The following is a 22,792-nucleotide window of genomic DNA, read 5'->3' on the forward strand; positions in this document are numbered from 1 at the left end:
TTTTTCCCTTCTCTACCCCTTTGCTAATATTCTTTATCTTTTGAATTTTTGATAATAGCCTTGTAAACAGGTGTGAGGTGATATCTCATCCTGGTTTTGACTTGCATTTGCCTGATTACTAGTGTTGTTGAACAAGGGCACATACTTATTGGCTATTTGTATATCTTTGGAAAACACAGAAAACAAAAGAAAAAAATATATAAATGGGATTTCACCAAAATGAAAAGATTCTGCACGGCAAAAGAAACAGCAGAGTGAAGAGACATTTTTCCAAAGAAGACAAGTGAATGACCAATGCACTATTTACTTAACATTATTTTTCATGGAAATCATAATGTTTTCTTTGTTTTCAGAATTGTGCTGAATCCTGTGAGGCCTGACATAATCATTTTACTCTGTCATTTACATGATATTTCCAGGCTGGAAGTTTGCCCCATAACACTTTTAATACATTTATTTAATATCATTTATTTCTGAGTAGCTTTTAGACCTGATTTAGGTTTAATTTTGTTCTTTGTAGGTGATCTAGTCTCAGTCTTTGGAAGTTCTTAGAATTTTCTTTCCATCCTTGTTTTCTCACATTTTTTTTTTTTTTTTTTTGACAGGCAGAGTGGACAGTGAGAGAGAGAGACAGAGAGAAAGATCTTCCCTTTGGTTCACCCCACAATGGCCTCTGCGGCCGGCACGCTGCGGCCGGCGCACCGCACTGATCTGAAGCCAGGAGCCAGGTGCTTCTCCTGGTCTCCCATGGGGTGCAGGGCCGGGCCCTCCCTCCACTGCACTCCCGGGCAACAGCAGAGAGCTGGACAGGAAGAGGGGCAACCGGGACAGAATCCGGCGCCCCGACCATAACTAGAACCCAGTGTCCCGGCGCCACAGGCGGAAGATTAGCCTATTGAGCCACGGCGCCGGCCTTACAATTTCTGTAGATTTTTTTCCCATTCATTTACTTGGTTGCATAGTATGAACACTTTGAATTGGAGAACATCGTTTTGGTCCTTCACAGTGGGCCATCCAGGTGAAGAAATCTGTGCCCAGACACTCTGGGATGGCAGCTCTAGGCACCTTCTCTCTCTGTCATTTTCATGCTTGGCCCAATGTCATTGGCATTCAGGGTCATTTGTTGTATGTAGACAGTTTGATGGCTATAGTGAGGTTAATGGAATCAAAGGGATAGAAGGAAGCAAAAATGATCATGAAATGTCATATGGAGATTGGAAATTGTCTATTTTACTTTTCATAATGGCTTAACCCTCTTTCTTCCTATCTTATAAAACCATGTTCTTGATGTTTTCTAAAGAGAAGAGCTGTCTACCTAGTTCTCTCCCCTCCACTAGAAGGAATAGTCAGGAGCTTTGAAATTATGACTTTTCTTAACTCCCCAAATGTATTGCCTAGGCAGGACTCCACCTTTCACATTAGTATGCTTTCCCCTACTTGGGGCAAATAAGACAGTTTTAAAGTCTTACTGTTCTTATATTGTTCAAATACCCAGAGAGTATTTCTTCCCCTTTTCTCATCACACAGATAAAGCAAAATTCATTACTCAGTTGATTAGGAAGCCTGACTTCCTCTAACTTACTGCTAATAATGTTCTCCATCAGTGAGCTGATCATCACAGGGCCTGAGAGAAATTAAACACAGTGCATGAAACTGTTGGTTGGAAACCTTGGAGACAGTGGATAAACCAACAAATTCACGTGAAAGAAGGTAACTTCATTATGATGTGGAGGAATCATAAAATGAATACATAATGCTTATTTTCTGTCCCCTGAAAAATGATGATGAGATTTTCAGACACATTCTTTCTGATACATAACTCAGGTTGGGAGGAATATGTGATATTATGCTTTTTTTCTCTCTCTCTGAATTGCTATCAACATGGAGCACAATAAAATTCAAAATGAGATTCACGGTTTCTTGTCCATCATGCCAAATCATTGGTTGATACATTAGCCGTATATTTAATAAGGTTTTAAAATTTTCATTATAAATTAAAGTAGTTCATGTCCATTTTCTTTAAGTGAAAGGGACATTCAGTGTGTTTCATCAGGAGAATGTAGAAAACAAGGGGTGTAGTTCAATGCATATTACAGATGTCATGAGGGGCCAGCACTATGGCACAGTAAGTTAAGCTGCATTGGCACTAACATCCAATATCAGAGTGCCAGTTTGAGTCCTGGCCATTTCTCTTCCAGTCCACCTTCCTGCTGATGCACCTGGGAAGGCAGTGGATGATGTCCCAAGTACTTGGGGCCCACTTGAGAGACCTGGATGGAGTTTTAGAGTCCTGGCTTTAGTCTGGCACAGTACTGGCATTATGATCATTTGGGGAGTGAATCAGCACATGGGATGTCTCTTTTTTTTCTGTATTTCTCCCTCTCTCTATGTTGCTCTCCCTTTCAAATAATTAAGTAGATAGATAGATAAATAAGTAGATCAATCAATTGATCAATTAGGTTTTTTTTTAAAGTCACAGTTATGGGAGGGTTGGGGGAAGACCAACCTTCCATCCATTGGTTTACCCCCTTAGATGATTGGAAGAGCTAAGGATGGGCCAGCCTAAAGCCAGGAGCCATGAGCTTCATCCAGGTCTCCCACATGGGTGGCAGGGGTACAAACACTTGGAACATCTTCCACAAACACTTGAGGAACATTTAGTACAGAGCTGAATCAGAAGTGGAGCAGCTGAGACACAAACTGGTGCCCATATCAGCTGTCAGTATTGCAGACTATGTGGATTTACCTGCTATGGCTCAATGCTGGCCCTGTAAATAAATCTTTTTTTCCAACAATGGGTATCATAAATATGGTATTGAATCAACTGAATATGTTGAATCTATTTAACTTGAGTTAAATTGAAGGAACATCACAGGCCTTACATGCTTCAGCATCTGAAAGATGATGCTGATAAACATAAAGCAAAACATACACTGAATACTAATTTCAGAAACATCAGAATGTCTCAGAGGTAACCAAAAGGATGAAGTCCTCTAGGGTCAGGTGCATGAGAGTCGGGTGTTTAGATGGGGCTATCATCAAGGGTTTCTGTTGCATCTTTTGCCCAGCTGTTATCTATGTCCAGCAAATCATTAAGGAAATATTTATTTAATAATTACTGTCTGAGAAGTAGCAATGCTAGAGACATAGTGACAGATATAAGATAAATCAGGCGTGGATTCGTCCCTCTGGTGGAAGAGAGCAAAAGTTTTGTATAACATAATGTGAAAGAATGCAGTGAGTTCTAGGGACCTTCAGAAACCTAGACACTCTAGGGATTGCTGTGCTGGGTTGAAAACATCAACTCAGTATGGAGTCTAACCCTTGCTGTGTTATCCCTATCAGACATGCAACTAGTACCAAAAGGGATAAAAGTGCTCATGCAGGCTTTGCAGTTTGTTGGAAGTGCAGGATGGGTTGCATTGTGTAAGCAAGCAGAAACTTAAATTGCACACTAGAAGTTCTCTTATTAAAATGTACGTAGCTATCTTTCTGTGTTGCTCCCCATCCAATCCTTGGACACAAGTACCATTCTCATCAAGAATTGGTGTGCTGTTTAAGATTGTGCTCTCTGCTATATGTCAGCAGCCTGCAAATAAGTATAATCTCTATATCTATAATAAGAAAAAATAGTTTGGGTCAAATAAGGAGATTTCAGTTCCTTCATGACTTTGCATGGGATCCACAAATGCTCGTAGTAGACTATTTATGAGGTGTGGGACATACAGAGGGCATTGCTTTTCCATGGGGATCCAATTACTTCTGTATGGTCCCTTTATGTGGAACAGGAAACCTGACAACATTTATTCATAGAATGAAAATTGGCTGTATGAAAAATGGCCCATGCAAAAAGTCTTAGAATCTCAGGGTATCAGACCTTGAAATGATCATGGAGGTTCTGAGCTCAAGCCCCTTATGTTACAGTTGGGAAACTGAGACATAGAAAGGTCTGTCCAAGGACACCTGGCTATCTTAGGAGATCAAGCAATTTATAACCTTCTCTTATAGTTCTTAAGATTTACATGCCATAAAGTGATGGTGTGAAGCTATAATGTAGGGTTTGTAGGATAAGATGTCACCCTTGAGAATGGTTTTTAAGACTCGTAGAATTTATGTGATTTTCCTTCTCCCCAGATTGATCATTTCTGGTGCTGTACAGTGACGAGTTAATGCATAAACCAGATCTGAATTGTTTCCATAGGGGAGTAAATAGGAACTCACATGACAGTAGAGAATTTGATGTTAATTTAAAAATTGAAATGCCATCCCAGCTCGAAATTCAGAATATTCCTCCTCTAATGTTCTTTAGCACTTACCCTGCACCTTAATATCGCTGTGATGTCTTTCCTCATTGTGTAAATGTTCACATATTGTATTCCTACTAATCAACTATCTGTGCTCTGGAGGTGAACACTGGCATATTATTGCCTCTTTTTAGATGTCTGTTCCATAAATGTTACTGTCTTAATGAATAAGTGAAAGAAGTCTCTGCTTGCTAAGTTTTTAATTTGGCACTTGTCTTCCCCTTTGAAAAGAAAATGGAGCAAAGACTTACACTATAACTGAATGATTAGCTTTGCTGGATGATTAAAATTAGCTTTTTGCCACAGTGAAACATCAAATAATAAATGGGATTGGTTTCTCTATTCATAGACATGAAATATTTTATTTTTTCTCCAGGTAGATATGCTTTCCTTTTATAATAGTCCTTTATTTCACAGCACTTAAAATAGAATGACTTATTGTATGGTTTTCTGTCCTTTTTCTTCTTTTTTTAGATCTGACTTGTGATGTGGATCCATTTTAGCAGAGTCACACAATGAATGGATGTGAGGGTAAGTCTAAGACCTGGGAGTTCTCATTTTGCATTGCTATTGCTAGCTGCTAAATGCAGGGATTATTTAGCAGGGTTTCTCATACACTACCTGCAAATTCATCCATTGGCTTATTTTCTAATATCCACTTCATTTCATTAAGATCATCAGGGTATACTCAAGCATGAATATATTTGAAAAGTATTATTCCACATTGAGATTTTGCTTACTTTCATTTTTAATGGAAAAAGCTTAAGGCCTTTTAGGTCAAACCCATTTACAATCAATAACACATACATACAAAAAAACATTAAAAAATAAAGCACTTCATTATTGATGAAGCTGGATGATGGCATCAGCCCATGTTAACATTTATAAGTTACAGCAGTTAATAATAAATCTAGAGAGTGGGGGACATAAAATATTTAAAAAACGAATAGAGGATTTGTTAGAGAATCATTCATTAAGGTCAGAAGTAATTCACCAGTATGGAAATGAGCTGGTAGAAGCCATATTGTATTTCATGCCTGAGAAATTACTATTTGGCTGAAGAATAGGAAAGATCCAGAGAGAATCAGAGAGAGGTTATTTATTAATCTCAATTCAGGTGAAAGGAATGCACAGGTTAAAAAACTAATGTTTTCTTTGGTCATTGAAGTTTGTTTTCTGTTGTTAGCTATATTTTCAATATCTTATAGGGGGACATTTTGTTCTATGGGAAGGCTGCCTTTGAACTGTGAGTATTTCTGGATGGACCAGAAAGCATAGTGCAGTGATGTCCCTGCTGGTAAACTTCTGGGGACTGGTATTGGTGACATTTTAGGGGGAAATATGAAGATTATTTTTAGGAGGGAAGATTACATAATTTCCCCCCACTTTCTGTTATTTTAATTTACCAGTTCATTGGTTATTGATGTTCAAATGTGATCCAAAAGTATTAAATGAAAAATTGCAAAGATAAGGAATCATAAATTTTCAATAGATTTTTTATAGAATATTGTTACAATTATTATATTTCCTTGTTAGGTATTGTTGTTCCTAATTTACAAATTAAACTATATCATAGATATAGATGTATAAGGGAAAAAAAGGTATATGTAGGGTTGAGTACTCTCTGGGTTTAGGCATCCACTGGGGATCTTGGAACTTCTCCACTGTGGGTGAAGAGGGACAACTGTATTTCCCATTACAGAAGCCAAAAGTAGATGTGTGTGGGAGGCCAATAAATCTCAAGAGGCTCTTTCTGGCTCTGGTCAACTAATCCAAAGACACTTGGCAAAAATAGCTCCTACCCAGGTCTCTCACATGTGGATAGTCATTCTGGCACTGAGTTGGAGCTTGGAATGTGGTGGCAGAGTGTTCAGCAGCTCCAGGCAGCGTCGTTCTGGGGCAGTGTCAAGTTGTGCTTTGTCCTCCTCCATGTTTCCTTAAACCTGAGAAGTTAGCCTTCCCCCAATTTCCTTGAGGTACCCAGTTTCTGGCTACTTGAGCCAGAGTTCCAGCTAATTTGTCAGTGTCACATTTTCTTCATCTATAAAACAAAATAAAAATTATAACTTGAAGATTGTTTGGAAGATTAGGTAAGATAGTATGTAAAATGCTTAGTATGGCATTGGCTAATAGAAGGACTTACTAAGTTCTGGCTATTAACATCTTTATCAATATATCTACATAGTTTTACCAATTAGGTTTTACCAAAAATATATTGTTTTAGATGGATTAGTTAAGTACTTGCTCAGGTCAGTGGATTAGACCAAATGACCTTTTATGTATTCTTTTATTGATTTCCTAAAGGCTGTTTATTCCTCTGTGGTAGCAAGAGCTTTGGATTCCTACACAGGATGAGGATGTGGTTCTCAAATTAGCATTGCACTTTCAATACATAAGAAGATGTCATTAGACATGTAGTAAATACAGATCACAGAGTAATTTTAGAAATGCCAAATCGATGCTTTAGGGCAAAGTTGAAGAAATTTTATGGTTGAGTGTATAATTATATTCCAGTGGATTCAAAACAACCAACATCTTTGTGGTTGGTGTGGGTGGCTTGACCAAAGTCCTACTTTTTGTGAGGTAGGCGACTTTCTCTACCTTTGTCAGACCGTGCACCATGTGTTCATAGAAGACAATGCCCAGGCTGTTGGGAGAATATTAGATTTTATTTCTTTACAGAAGTCACTCAGTCAAACACCCTCCTGAGTTGATCTAGCATTACTATCTGTATGTTGTGTCCCTCCATGAAAGACAAATGAATATGCCAGTGGGCTTAAGAAGAAGTTAGTATTCTTCACCTAAATTGCTTTGTAGGTTTTAATTAATCCTGTGTATCCATGGCTAGGAAGGAATGCTACTGTTGATAAGTATTAAAAAAAAAAGAACAGTACAAATGTTAAGGGACTTTTCCATATGAGATAATTTCAGAGTGAAGCTGGGAATGAATAATTGGCTTCCTGAAACTAAACATAAAATGTAAGTATATGTTTGTTTTTGTCAGAAAGAGGTCATTTTTCTGTTAACTTTTGATGGAAACAGGTAATTTTTTTCTGAAGTTTTGCTTTCTGAAGGTCAAATTTTAATTGATAAATGGTCACATTCTGCTAACTTTCAGCAAAACTGCTTCATCATCCATGTACTTCCTTTTCCACTCGTCTCCTTCCTTTGTTGATCCTTTCATTTACTTATCCCACAACAGTCTTTGAATGTCCCTATGTGTACTGAGTCTCATGTACTGTGCTAGTTTCTGGGAATGTCAATGTTATTCAGTAATTATTATCAACTAGCATTGTCTCTGTTCCATGCAGAAGATGGACCAAGGAGGAGTTGATTATAATTTAACAATTAATTAATTCATGCCCATCCCATCAAGTATTAGATTATAAACTCCAAGAGAGCCAAGACCATCTAGTGTCTTGCATAATGCCGGGCATATAGTAAGCAAATAATAAATATTTGTAGTGTTGATGATATAGGTCAACAAGAGGAGAGGCACACCAAAATGCGTAGCTAATTTTATAGTACTAACTTCTGCAAAAATTACCAGAAGATCCAATTGCATGCTGTATTTTGTAATTTTCAGATTATATGCTATCCTAATAGATGAATATATTAAGTGCTTTACTTCCTTGATAGAAATCTAATCTTATTCCTGCAATATCTGTGGCTAGGAAGAAGAAAATAGACTTAAACCCAAGAATATATTTGTGTTTTTCAGATTTATGGTAATTTTGCTCTTTATGCTGATGCTGGGTTGTAATATCACATGGGTTTTATTAATGGAAGTATTTGTCCTTGTTGTGATTGCCTTCAGCTACTACTCTAACAGTGTAGATCACTGTTCTCCATTATGTTGGCTGGTCTACTTCCTTGTAGATGAAGGATGGTTTCCAGTGATGGATGTTTTAATTCTTTGTCTGCCTTATATTACAACTAAGCAGATTATTCCCTTTCTCAATATGATGTCTCCACCATCAGCAAATTCTTCCTGATATTTAGATGAATGAATCCTTTCCTCCTACTTTTTTTTGAGCCTTGCTCACCACATATATTAATTCTAAATTTTTTCTTTAGCTTACTCTTATAAAAACACTCACCAAATGCTAAAAAAAAAAACAGTGTTATTGAGAATATAATATCCTTGGACTCATTGGCCTTAATATTTCTTACCTTTTCCCCTAATAGTGTTCTTGGGTCTAATTCAATTAAATATTTTCTTAACATCAGAATTAGGTGGGTCGAAAACTCATTTAAGCTGTTACAGGATTAGCATAAAAAGAACAACTACCCTAATGACTCCATTCAGGGAAATAACTTCAATTATTTCCTTTGTCTTTCACATATTTGTGTGTGTGTTGTGTGTGTGTGTGTGTATGTGGGTTAAACCAGTAAGAGATATTCTTTATCTTTGCTCTTTGGATAAATGAAACACACACATATTCCCACGTATTGACATGATCTATTGTAGTCCTCTCTTATCTTGGATGGGGCCCTGAAACCATCTCTAGAGCTGAACCCCAGGTATTTCTAGAACACTGCACTGTAACAATGGGACGGTTGATCTGATAACCGTACTGGTCCTGACCGAGTCGCAGCAGTCAGTGTGTATAGCATGGATACACTGCACAAAGGAAACATTCATATCCCAGTCAGGAAGGAGTGTAGCAGCATGAAGTTTCATCATGCTACTCAGAAGAAGAGTGCACAATTTAAAACTTATGTACTGTTTCTGAGATTGTCTATTTAATATTTTTGGACCTGTGTTGTCCTTGGGTAACTGTAACTGTGAAAAATGAAACTGCATGTAAGGTAAGACTACTGTAATTCAATTCTTTCAGTCATTTCCAGTTATTGTCCATTCCCTTATATATGTATTCATTCAGTCAGCAAATACCTACTGATTATTGGTAACACACAAGACAAATAGTATGGGTTGAAAATAGGGACTAATTGCAGGAAAAAATGAAAATATGTCAGCTACCAAAGAAAAGACTGTTTTTACTTTATCAATGTCAAATTGGCCTTTAAATTATTTGCATGTTTTCTCTTTACAACAATGTGGATTAATTCACATTTTCATTTGCATTTGCTGATTTGCATGAGTAATCAGCAATGGACTTCCTTCAAATTCCTTCCTAATTCAGAAGCCTTATCAAGGTTGCTAGGAACCATGAATATGAACCAATTATTTACCCACTAAGGAGGAATGTTTTTCTGACTTTACCATAAGGGCAGCTCCATCCTCCTCATTCACACAATTCACATATTGCGTTTCAGTCCCTTCTGCTCTTTGTGCCTTGAATTTCACCTTTCATTAAGATCTACAATCTTGAACTTCAGGCTGTGGATTTCTGCTTGTGTTCAGATAGACTAAGGTGTATTGCAGATAAAATCAAATCTGAAACCTCAGTAGCTTAACACAACAAAGGTTTGTCTTTTGCCCGCACCACATTTTTCCAGTGTGGGTCAATTTGGGGATAAGGGAAGTTCTGTCTCATGGTCATTAAGAGATTCAGGCTAACATTGCTGTCATTGAGGCAGGAAAACAGAAATTAGAAAATCACTCAGACTTTTGACTGCCTGAGCTCTGAGTTGATTGCAGTGCCCAAGACTGGGTCTGTATATTTCCTAATATATTCTGTATGTTCTTATCCAAGTTTATATATCCAGGCTTTACTCTTTTTCATGGTCTTCAATTATTTACCTCTAACTTCCTATGAAAATGTTTACTTGTACAGTGATCTCTTGGTATCTTGGGGGATTTGAGGATGCTCAAGTCCCTTATATAAGATGGCATAGTTTGCATAGAATCCATGTGTATCCTCCTGTATACTTTAAATCTTCTCTAGATTACTTATAATACCTAATAGAATGCAAATACAATGTAAACAATTTATAGACTATTTTATTTAGGGACTAATGACAAGCAGAAAAAGTCTGTCCATTTATTATTCAGATGCATTTTTTTCACTAAATATTTTCAATTTTTGACTGGTTAAATTCATGGATGCAGAACCCATGTTTATGGAAAGCTGTCTGTATGTCCTTTGATTTCCTCAGCTTCCACCATTGCCTTTCCATTTCTTCCTTGAGCAACCTGTTCCCCACATTTCTTTTCTTTTTTTCAAAGAAACCATTTATTTAATGAGTACAGATTTTGTATGCACAATCTTAGGACTATAGTGATTCTTCCCACCATACCCGCCATCCCACCCCTACTCCCATCCCACCATCTCCTCCCACTTCCATTGCCAGTCCCATTCTACCTTAAGATTCATTTTCTTTTTTTTTTAAAGATGTATTTATTTATTTTAAAGTTGGAGTTACATGCAGAGAGAAGAAGAGGCAGAGAGAGAAAGAGAGAGAGAGAGAGAAAGAGAGAGGTCTTCCATCTGCTGGTTCACTCCTTAACTGGCTGCAACATCTGGAGCTGCACCCATCTGAAGCCAGGAGCCAAGAGCCTCCTCCAGGTTTCCCACATGGGTGCACTTGGGCCATTCTCCACTGCTTTCCCAGGCCACAGCAGAGAGCTGGATCAGAAGTGGAGCAGCCAGGACTTGAACTGGTGCCCATATGGGATGCTGGCACTGCAGGCTTCGGCTTAACCCACTATGTCACAGCACCGGCCCCTAAGATTCATTTTCAGTTAACTTTATACATGGAAGACTAATGCTATACTAAGGAAAGATTTCAACAATTTGCACACGCACGCATAGAAAAGAAAAACTGAGGACAGGTTTTACAGTAAATTCTCATAATATAACTCATTGCGGACAGAGGTACTGCATGGGAAGTAAGTGCATAGTGACACCTGTTGTTAATTTAACAATACATCTCATGTATGATGTCAGTGATCACCTGAGGCTCTTGACAGGAGTTGCCAAGGCGAAGAAGCCTTTGAATCCACAATTTCAGTCAGTATTTATACAAGGCCATAAGCAAAGTGGAAGTTCTTTCCTCCCTTCGGAGAAAAGTACATCCTTCTTTGATTGCCGCTTCTTTCCCCTGGGGTCTCACTCACAGAGATCCTTCAAGTAGGACATTTTGTTGCCATAGTGTCTTGGCTTTCCATGCCTGAAATGCTTTCATGGGCTTTTCAACCAGACCAGAATGCCTTAAAGGCTGATTCTGAGGTCAGAGTGCTATTTAAAGAGATTGTGATTCTATGAGACTGCTGTGTGGACTGCTTCCCATGTTGGAACATTGTCTCCTTTTCAGTTCTATATATTATTATTACTAGACACTTGGTCTTATTTATATGATCCCTTTAACTCTTAATCCTACCTATATGATCACTTTAACACTTGATATGATCATTTTAACATTTTTAAAAAGATTTTATTTATTTATTTGAGAGGTAGAGTTACAGGCAGTGAGAGGGAGAGACAGAGAGAAAGGTCTTCCTTCTGCTGGTTCACTCCCCAAATGGCCGCAACGGCTGGAGCTGCGCCAATCCAAAGCCAGAAGCCAGGAGCTTCTTCCTGGTCTCCTATGTGGGGGTATGGGGGCAAGGACTTGGGCTATCTTCTACTGCTTTGCCAGGCCATAGCAGAGAGCTGGATTGGAAGAGGGGCAGTCAGGACTAGAACCAGTGGCCATATGGGATGCCGGCGCCGCAGGTGGAGGATTAACCTACTGCGCCATGGCTCCGGCCCCCCTTTAACATTTAAGATAGCATTTTTGCTACCCAGTTTAATGGGATTTGGGGTCCCATGGCAAGTTTTTAAACTGTACCCTTAGAAGTAAGTCCCTAAGAATGTATGCAGAACTATACAGATTTATAGTTAAAACCTTCCACATCCCTCTCTTATTCCCACTCCTATTTTTCACTGAGATCTATTTTCAATTGATTTTATACACATATAATTAACTCTATGTTAAGTAAAGAGTTCAACATATAGTATGAAGAAGAAAAACAAACAAACAGACAAACAAACACAAAGAAACTATTTCTTGACAGTCAAGACAAGGGCTGTTCAAGGCATTCCTTCTCAAACTATTGCTCTCCACATTTCTAATTTGTTACCCAGTGCTGCAAGTCAACTCCCTTGAAAAGGTGGAGTTGCTTTAGATCTATCTCCCAACTCTTTCTATATCATTTCTCACATCCTCAGTTCTACTAGTGGCTACTTTTTTGTGATGCTTGCTCAGTGTTCTGTCTCTGTTCCCACTCTTATGGCTAGCCTGGTCTTCACTGTTATTGGATGTTTATGCTAAGGAAACAGCCTCATTAAAGCTTTCAATCAAATCTCCATAAAACTACCAGAGAAATCACTTTCAGCATTTTGCTTGCATTCACAAAAATCCCCAACTGTTTATTATTACCAAAGTCTAATTTTCTCTGCCTTTCTTTCATGACTCCCCCTAAATTGTTTTGTAACCTAGTTTGTACCTATTTCTCAACACACATCCTCTACTTTGATTAAGCTAGTCAATTGTTTGATCTATAAGCATACTTGTCTTTTCTTACACTGGGCTTCCTTATCTCACTTCAGCTGCCCAATGCGAAATCTACTATTCAAGCTCAGCTTCCCAATGTTCTTGGAATCTCCACTTCCCTCTCTTCAGGTCATGGAGAGTTTTCTGCTCTGAACTACTTAGGTCCTTGTTCAGAGCAGGGTTAGCATCATATTAAAGCCTATTGTGAATCTACTCACTTATTCATTCAGTTAGCATTAATTGACTGGCTAGGTATGAGAAAATGTGCACATTACTACCTACCTGTGCAGGGTTAAATAAAACAAAAAAGTATTTCAGCTCTCATAGAAATTACTATGTAATTGGGCAGAGAAACATTAAATAAATGATTACACAGCATAAATGTACAATTGAAAACGATGATTATGACCACCAAGGAAATTTTCAGAGTGTACTGAAAGAGAAGAACTGCAAGAACTGATTTGGAGAAGCAGCAGAGTAGAGTGCTGAGTGCCCAGACCCCGATACAAGGTGCTGCAGTTTAAATCCTGACCTTGCCATTTGTTAGTTGTGAGCTCTGGTGCATGCTGCTTACCTCTCCAGGCGCCAGTGCTATGATTTGAATGAAATTTGGCTCCCAAATTTATGAAATCATGAATACATGTAAATGTTTAATCTCCAGAAGTTATAAGGTAATTGTACAAAGAGGCAAAGAGGGCAGAGACTTAATCCTGTTATGATATTCAATGGGGGGGGGGGAGATGGGTGGTCCTTAGGTCATTAGGCATGTTCTCAGAAGGTAGTCCTCATGAGAAGGTTGATTATAAAAGCCTGAGGTGGGCCCAGCCATCCTCTCTCTGTTTCCTGGCTCACCATATGATCCTTCCTCTACACCTGCTTAGCCACTGACATTCTCCAACTTCACGGTATGACCACCCAATGGGGCCTGGTCTGATCTTGGATTGGAAATCTCCAAAATCATAAACCAGAATGAATTTACTTTCTTATAAGTTCTTTTCTTAGATATTTTGTTGCAGTTAATAAACAACTGACGAGTACCTAGTTTGCTAAGTTATGCCGTGAGTATGATTAAGCTATTTACCTGTGCTTATTGTGTTGGGGTTAGCTTGTGGGATACCCATTTCCAACTCCATCTCTCTTACTTATTTTCATTGTGGCTATTGTAAAATTAAAGTACTCACTCTTCATTCCTGTCCTAAAACTAGGGCTTTGGTTATGTTATGCAGTTGAATCCTTAGATGCAAGTACCAGGGGATATCAAGGTGTTTACTTTCCTGATAGTAACTGGTTCTCTCAAAGGTTCTGTATGTAATAGCTAAGACCATGTTCTTTGGTTTGTCACTGTCCAGTGAAATCTTTAAGACAAACTCATGAGGATCCTTTGATTACCTCTTTCCATTACAGTGTGGAGATGCCAAACTATGAAAGACAGTGGGCTACATCTGAAATAAGTCACATATACCAGCATTAGAATGTCTTTGGGATGAAATGAGATAATTTTTTTGTGATATTTCCACCACTGGCATGAAGTGGAATATCTTTTGAACTCAAATATGGTATTGAGCAGTGGTATAAATTATAGACATTAAAGAAGCTCCTGCTTCAGGTCTTTGCCTGTCCTTTTTGACACCTTTTTTCTCTTGCATCCACTTTTTACATCACAGTGATTTCTGGATACCCAAACAACCCCACTGTCACCAGCCTAGAGCTGCCCTGTTCAACAATGCCCAGTGCCCTTAAACTAATTCTATACACAGTGTCCACTCAAGTAGATTAGTCTGTGTCTTTGATTTCTCTCGGGACTTTGTTCTTGGCCAGAGTTCATCTGTAAAACTAAATTATGTTCAAGAATTAAAAGAATCACAAATCTGAATAATTTATTTGTAGCTTAAAAAGATTCCAGATGAGTAATATGAAAGGTCAAATATAGATATAAGTAATAATTTATTGAATCACTATTACAAGCTAGCAACTATTATAATACTTTGATGCTATTATATGTAAGGAGGCTTTATGTCTGTCTGTAATCTTACCAATATGATGATATGGTATTATTCAAAAGGCATTAAAGAAGAATTAATAAAATTGTAGAGTTTTCATATAGCTAATTAGTTAAGTTGAAATTAAATCTTGGGTCCTTTCAATTCCATGTCCAGTAATTGTTCTGTGCTGAAGGTGAAGTATAGCCCAGTGTTTAAGAGCATGCATCAGGAGCCATACATTCTGACTTTGTTACTAATTAGCTGTGTGACCTGGGACATGTTATTTAATATCCCTGGTGCCCTAGTTTTCTCAAATGTAAAATGAAGATAATAATAGTAGTCATCCCATAGGATAAATCTGTAGGGATTAAATGAGTTGGTGTTTGTATAGGGGATGGGGTAGTGTTTGGCATCTGGGAGGTGATCATCAGTGCATTAACTCTGATCCTAGACAGTGGGATGTTAGTAGAATGGGCATTGTGGATCTCTAAGGCAACACCAAACACATAGAAAACTGCCTATCAAACAATGTACAGATCTTTGAGAGATAAGAAATCATGCTGCCAAGGGAAATCATACTTCCAGGTGGACCCATTTTCCTATGAAAGTAGAAGAGACTGCTCAATATGTGTGGGATGGTTTAGTTATACTGTTCGGTGGAGGCTGGGATATACAAGTATCACCTTTAAAGAACCTTTTAGTGATATAGATTTCAGCTGGTCAGATAGCTTATTTTCCACATGTCTTCCAGGACCTTCCCAAGAAATTAATGTGACATATTCTGAGGTCACCATCTTGGCCTATTACACATTTACATCCATAAAAAGTTTTTTAAACACATATTATATGGAAAATTACAGTTATATTGATCTCACATATGTCACTTTTATGGCATAGATATTTGACTTAGAGCATAAATATCTTGATATTCTTATGTGATTTGTGTGCAGTAGTACAGAGGGAAGTAAATGGGGCTGGGAGCCCTGACACATAATTCTGACACATGATTATGTTCACTGTGTTTGCTCCTGCTATGATCTAGGCTGATAGCAAAGCTAACATTATAGAATAAACCAACCTATATTTTGTTAGCTTAGCAGGCATCTTCCCACCCATTTAAATGTGCATCTATATTTATATTAGGTTGTGAAGATATGCTGAGGTCAAGCAAAATCACAGAGAAGAAAGATACCCTTTGTCTGTAGCCCACAAGTTCTTCATGAGTCTACAAATTTGGGTTTAATTCACTCCCACAGACCTTTATTGAAGAGCTTTACCATGGAGATTCAGGTAGTAAAAAGAGATGTGTCAATAATGATATCCATCCTTTGTCTGAATTAGAAGTATTCAGGGCAGTGGGGTGAGTTTGAGAGAGCACAAGGGGAGTTCACACCCAGTGACAACATGCTAGCCAGCTCCAAAGCTGAGCAATTGAAGTCAGTACTGAAATATATTAAATAAAAAATGAGAATACTTTACATACAATATTTTGTTTAATATATGCACGAGCCAGTGAGATAAGTGTGATTTAGATGTGTAAATAAGTATTCAGAAGCAAAAGGTAACAGAGCTAATAAACCAGAGAGCCCAGTGTTCAGATCCACACAGCAGACTCCAAAACACTCAATTGTTAAAATTTCTATGCCACTGAACTTTTATAAGACTTCAATTTACGCTTTGTGCTCGAGATTATTTAAGTCATTTAATTGCCTTTTTGTTTACTTCTTTGATTCCATGACAGTCAGGAGGAATGACTATTGCTACACTTATTTTTCAAAATGAATAGATTGAGGCTTAGAGAAATTCAGTAATTTGTCTGAATTAACAAACGTGGAGCTAGGACTTTAATCCAATTACAACTTTTTAAAAACAGATTTAGTTTTTTAATTTCAAAGATAGAGTTACAGAGAGAGAGAGAGAGAGAGAGAGAGAGATCTTCCATCTGCTGGTTTACTCTCCAAATGGCCACAATGACACGGGCTGTGCCAGACTGAAAGCCGGAACCTGGCACTTCTTGCACGTCTTCCTCATAGGTGCAGGGATCCAAGCATTGGGGCATCCTTCACTGCTGTCACTGATGCATTAGCAGGGAGCTGGATTGGAAGTGGAGCAGCTGGGACTTGAACTGGCCGTAAAGCTGTTGGCTTTACTTAATGTACCACAGCATTGGCCCCAATCCAATTCTAACATTAAAGTGTGTGTTTGTTGTCTCTAGTTCTTTTTTTTGGGTCCTATGGCAAAGTTTTTTGAGTGACCTCTCACCTCCAGCTGATTGGGACTTTAATTAAGAACCCCAATCCAGTAGTCATTTTATACCATGGTATTATGATATATTATTGATTACCAAGAGAAAAGCTTCACAACAATATTGCATGGCTACTTGTAAGATTTCAGAATTTTTTTTGGACTGGAGATTCTCCTTCCTCCACCTCAAAAGTTATGAAAATACCTTGTCAACTTCTCACTACCATTATTTTTCTGTAACTTGACACCCTATTTGCAAATCAACCCACTCCCATGTCTAATGCCCCTACTCTGGCTGCTCATATGCTTCTACTTTGGGGCTGAGTTATTTGCAACGGGTGTCTGCCTCACCCCTGAAACACAGACACTCCAAAATACACACACGTGAATTTTCCTAAATTGTTTTCTTGGTGTCATGCCAATTATTTCTTCTGGTCAAGAGCACAGGCCTTTCTTGCTCTGGAAAGTTTTACTTTCCTACCCAAAGTGCGGACAAGTACTGGATCTGGCTGTCTGGTGCTCTATAATAAATTACTATAAACTTGGAAGCTTAAAGCAAACACATTTATTTTTGAATATTTTTTCTGTGAACTTTAAAAAATGTTTATTTGTTTATGCTCACCTACTTGAAAGAGTGAAGAGGGAGGAGAGAGAGAAAGAGAGAGAGAAGAGAGAGGAGAGAGAGAGAGAATCTTGTATCTGTTGGTTCACTTCTCAAGCTCAGGGCTAGATCATGCTGAAACCAGGAGCTTGAAACTTCATCTAGGTCTCCCACATATGTGGAAAAAGTCCAAACACTTGAGCAGTCATCTACTGCCTTCTAAGATGCTTTAGGAGGAAGCTAGATCAGAAGCAGAGGAATTCAGACTTGAGCTGGCACTCTAATAGGAGATGAGCACATCCCTAGCAGTAGACTAATCTCCTGAGCTGCAATGCCTGCCTCAATATACATTTATTGTCTCACAGTTTCTGAGGGGTGGCAGGTCATAGGTTAGCTGGGATATTTGCTTCTGGATCTTACCAGGCTACAGTCTTGATATTGGCCAGGGCAGTATCTGCAGTTGATGCTCAGTGGGAGAAGATCTACTTCCACTCTCTCAGGTTGTTGGCTGAATCTGTCTTATAATTGTAGGACTAAAGTCCAATTTTCTTACTTGGGGGCAACCCTTCACTTCCAGAGCTCATTCCTAGTTCTTTTCTATGGGTCTTGCTTGTGAATCCTCTCTTAGCACAGTGGTGAGCTTCAGACAGCAAAGGAGAGGCTGTTGCTCCATTCTATCTAGATGGAGTCTTATAAACTGTAATGTGACCTTGGGGATGATATTCCCCCTTTTGTGTTTTATTTTTTGGTTTGATAAAAGTCACAGATTCTGTTTCCATTCAAGGGTAGAGGATTAAACGAAGGTCTGACTCACTGAGGGGCAATTTATGGTGTGTCTGCCATACCTGGTAAGTATTTCCCCCCAGCATTAAAGGCTACTTCTGAAGACTTCTGGGAATTGTTCATCTGAGATGTTCATTATCTGTTTTTTGTTTGTTTGTTTTTTATAATCTGACCCCTTGATGATAGGTGAGTCGGATTTAAGGCCAGGCTATTACCAGCTAGATGGGGCAATGAAATCCATGGGACACTGAATTAATCACAAACACGACTTTAACTTTCACATGTGATTTCTTATATCACAATTGAAATGTAATTACAATAGACTCTATCAAAGTAGATACCAATCTCTAAAAAAGTTTTTTGAAAGATAGTTTTATCTTTCCATGTCTATGGACATTGTACATGTTCAATAGGAGTTGCAAGAAACCAACCTTCTAACTAGCACTTGGTATCAGGTGAAATTCTAAACCAAACAATCCTTGACATACTGCAATTTGCCATGAATAAATAATTTATTATTTTAAGCCACTTTATTAAAGATCTTTAGAATATTTTTGTATTGCATAGAATCATTGTTCTAGGAGTTTCCTAATAAAACATTATTTTGTATTAGGTGCTATGGTGAGTTCTTTATTTTGATAGTTAAGTATTTCTAATAGAAAGTTACTTGCTCTTGGGTCTTTTTTTAAGATTTATTTATTTATTTGAGAGGTAGAGTTACAGACAGGGAGAGGAAGAGACAAAGAGAAAGGTCTTCTGTTCGCTGCTTCACTCTCCAAATGTCTACAACGGCCAGAGAGGGGCAATCCAAAGCCAGGAGCCAGGAGCTTCTTCCAGGTCTCCCAAGTGAGTTCAGCAGCCCAAGCACTTGGGCCATCTTCTGTCAATTTCCCAGGCCATAGCAGAGAACTGGACATGAACATGGCGGTTGTATGGTGTGCCGGCACTGCAGGTGAAGGCTTAGCCCACTATGCCACAGCGCCGGCCCTTTTTCAATGTTTAGTAAAATTTAAAGATCTTCCTAAATGTTTAGTAAAGATTTAAAGATATTTCTTTCAAAGGGCACTATTCCTACACTGACTAGGATGTCCATGAGTCTCTAGAGGGTCATGGGTATCAGAACCCACTCACCCTATTTAATTTCTGAGAGGTCACTGCTTGTCTGTGTTGCCACATGAGGATTATCACACCCATTTGGTCCTCTTAGTGTCTGCTTTTCAGTTTGTCCCTTTAGCTTGCCTCACCCCACGTGTAAGCTGAATTTTGGGGGCCTGTCCCCTCTGAGTTCCAGGTTTTCTGTCCTGAGCTGTGTTTGGAGCTCTGATGGTGTTTAGCAAGCAAAAGTACAGTGCATTTTAGAGTGAATTACCATTCACAAACACATTTTCATTCTGTGTTTCTCTTGGTTCCTGGTGGTGGGTTTATTTTCAAGCTTTGTTTCTTAGTCATTTGTGCCACTTTAATGGAATATCGTCGTCTGAGTGATTTGTGCAAAACAAACATTATTTCTCACAGTTCTGGAGGCTGGAAGTTCAAGATCAAGGAGCTGGCATTTAGTCTGGTGAGGGCCTTGTTGCTGTCTATCCTCACAAGGCAGAAGGTAGAAGGCAGGCAAACATGTTACTGCTGAATGCTGTGTGTAGCCTAATGACTTCTTACGGAGCCTACCTTTTAATATCACATTGGCAACACATTGAAACCTTTGCATATGATAGACTTTATTTAGAATGGGAAGATTAGGATACGAGGATATGTGGTTTGTAATTGGTTCTTAGGTAGCTTTTTGGAACTGAACACCCCATGATTTAACTTTTCTATGATATTAACCTGGCCTACGTCCTTGGTAATATCAGTATGTCCAAACTTGCTGTAGGTAGAGAGATATAGACTCAGACAAATAACATCCTATCCCTATCTTATAATGGTGAAATTCATCTCTGCCTATCGTAGCGAGATTGGTGAGTACTGCCACAGGTTTTTATTTTCACATGACATGAACGGTAAGAGAAATTATCTTTTTCATTATTTTGGGTGAATAAAAATGCAAAAATACCAAGTTTAGAATCTCTCACAGTTGCCAAAGTAGCAAATTGGAGAATGGCAATGTAGCTAAGGCTGATAAGGGAGGGAGATAGACTTGGAATAGCAAAAACAGAGATCAGCTAAAGCAAGTTATTAGGGCAGAGGAAGCCAAGCCAATTCAGCTTGCCCAGACCTGTCAGAAGGACTTTCTCCTGCTAGATATGATATAATGTGATTCACACAGAATGAATGAATTAGTGTTTTCAAATGTGGATACATGTCTCTCTCTCTGTCACACACACACACACACACACACACACACACACAAATTTAAAGACAGTTACATATTAGTATTTTTTATAATTCAAATACATATTAAAATGAAGATGAAAGTTTACTGAAACCTGAGAATTCATTAATTATTTTCTTTGGAAGCATTAAAAATCAAAAGTGACATGGTAATTTTCCATGTTTTATGTTCTGTGGTAGGTGCTGCTGGGTACAGGAACATGAATAGGAAATCAACCTGACTGGCAGAGTGTTTAATTCAATCGAACCAAAAGGGAATGGTCTGTATAATTAACAACAACAACTAAAATTCTAAAGGTGTCTCCGAATTTACGTTGCAAAAATAGCTTAAAGGCAGCCACATGACAATATCAGTACTAACGACATTCTAAATTCTAAACCTAATCTTCGAAATTCCATGGCACTATTAGAGACTAGAAAGGTTTCCACAAATATCTTTCCTCTCTTTTCTTCTCTGGTGCCATTCTCTCTTGAATCCCTTTTGATTTCATTTACTCTTTGTCAGTTCTTTCATTTCCCCTCTTCCTTTATTAACCCATGAAGTGTTGGTATTTCCACAGATTCACACTAGCCATTATCTCTTCTGTTGCTTTTTTTTTTTTTTTTCCAGTGCTCACTGAATCCATTGCTCACTGCTGCCTGGATGTTGTTGTCTACAAATCAATATCTCAATTCCCGGGTTGTTTCCATAACTCTGTATACTGTATTTGATCACTGCTATTAATTGCCAACAGGATACTCCACAGGAAAATCTAGCACATTCAAAAACAAAATCACTACTTTTGTTTCTAGACTTGATCTTTTACTATGTATATACCAAAACAAACTCCTCCCTTTCTGCCACGCCTAATCTCTCATGTCCATGTGAGTAACAGATTTTGTTACTTAAAATTTCCCAATCTGCCAACCCTTTTCCAATCCCAACACAGCTGCCCAGGTCTTCATCTCTCTCTTGTGAATTCTTTTAAGGATTTCCTCGCTGATCTTTTCCACTGTGGTTTCTCAAGTGTATCTTCCATACCGTTGGTAGTCAGATCCTCAATAATGACATAATAATAATTTAATCTCATGCTTCAATTTTGCTGGCTATAAAATGAGTCAGTGCAATCTGCAGATCATCCAAACTTGTCTATGACTTGTCTTTGTTTACTCACCCAACTTGTCTACCATTTTCACTTATCTTCCAGCTGTTACTGCACCATAGGCCTCTGGATATACTTGTTACCTCAGGTTGTGGTGCTTTTGCATTTATTCCCTTTGCTTTCCTTTCAGTGTTTAAAATTTCTTTTATTTACTGGGAGTTGGGGGACAGGTAGGATGGATGGTTTACCATCTGCTAGTTCATTCCCCAGTGCTTGCAATATCTGGGACTGCATGGGGGTCAAAGCCATATGCCAGGAACTCAATCCAGGTCTTTCATGTGGGAGCCATCACCACTGCCTCCCAGGATATGCCTTGGCTAGAAGCTGAGCCAGGAGCCAGGAACAGGAAGTAAACCCATATACTCCAAGTGGGAGGGAGGTATCTTAACTCCTAGGCTAAATACTTGCTCCTCATTTTTTGTCTTTGCTTCCAAATTTCTCCTAAAGCCCCCCTCCACTGTGGTCCATCTGTCTGTCTATTGATTGTTGAAAACCTACACCAAACACCACCTCTCCTGTGAAGAACTCATAGCTATTTTTCTCTCCCTTTTCCTTCCCAAGGGAATCGATCATTTCTTTTATTATGTCATTGTAATATTTGTTCCTCTGTATTAAGTTTCTTTTTTCTTTTAAGGTTTAAAAGCAAGATTTATTAGATGCAGAGACATCCAGCCAGTGTGGCATTGAGGGGCTCCAAAAGAGGCAGAACCTGAAGCAGCCAGTGGTACTGGAGTTTATAAGCACAATTTTGCAGAAGAAGAAGAAGAAGAAAAAACACTTGACATTCAATTACAAGGCAGGGACAAAACCCATCAAAAGACCTGATTTGCAATTTTTAAGTTTTAAAAGAACTGTTTGATTACATGCCATCATCCTTCATGTCTATCTCAGGAGTTGTCACAAATCTGTGTGATTCAGAGTAGTTGAAAAAGTGAGAGGACAGTGTAGTATTTTAGAAAAGCA

General features: G+C 38.4%; 1 long non-coding RNA gene across 1 annotated transcript in view; it reads left to right on the plus strand.

Annotated features, from left to right (window-relative positions):
- LOC127493078 (uncharacterized) overlaps positions 1 to 22,792 on the plus strand; it is a 47,033-nt gene extending 24,241 nt beyond the window's left edge. Inside the window, exons 2-3 of the long non-coding RNA XR_016234243.1 lie at positions 4,779 to 4,835; positions 22,464 to 22,792. This is a non-coding gene — a long non-coding RNA (uncharacterized LOC127493078). The remainder of the gene's footprint in view (positions 1 to 4,778; positions 4,836 to 22,463) is intronic.

This window comes from Oryctolagus cuniculus, chromosome 5 (assembly GCF_051225735.1).
Source record: "Oryctolagus cuniculus isolate XC-2025 breed Fujian yellow rabbit chromosome 5, ASM5122573v1, whole genome shotgun sequence".
In the NCBI taxonomy this organism is placed as follows: Eukaryota; Metazoa; Chordata; class Mammalia; order Lagomorpha; family Leporidae; genus Oryctolagus; species Oryctolagus cuniculus.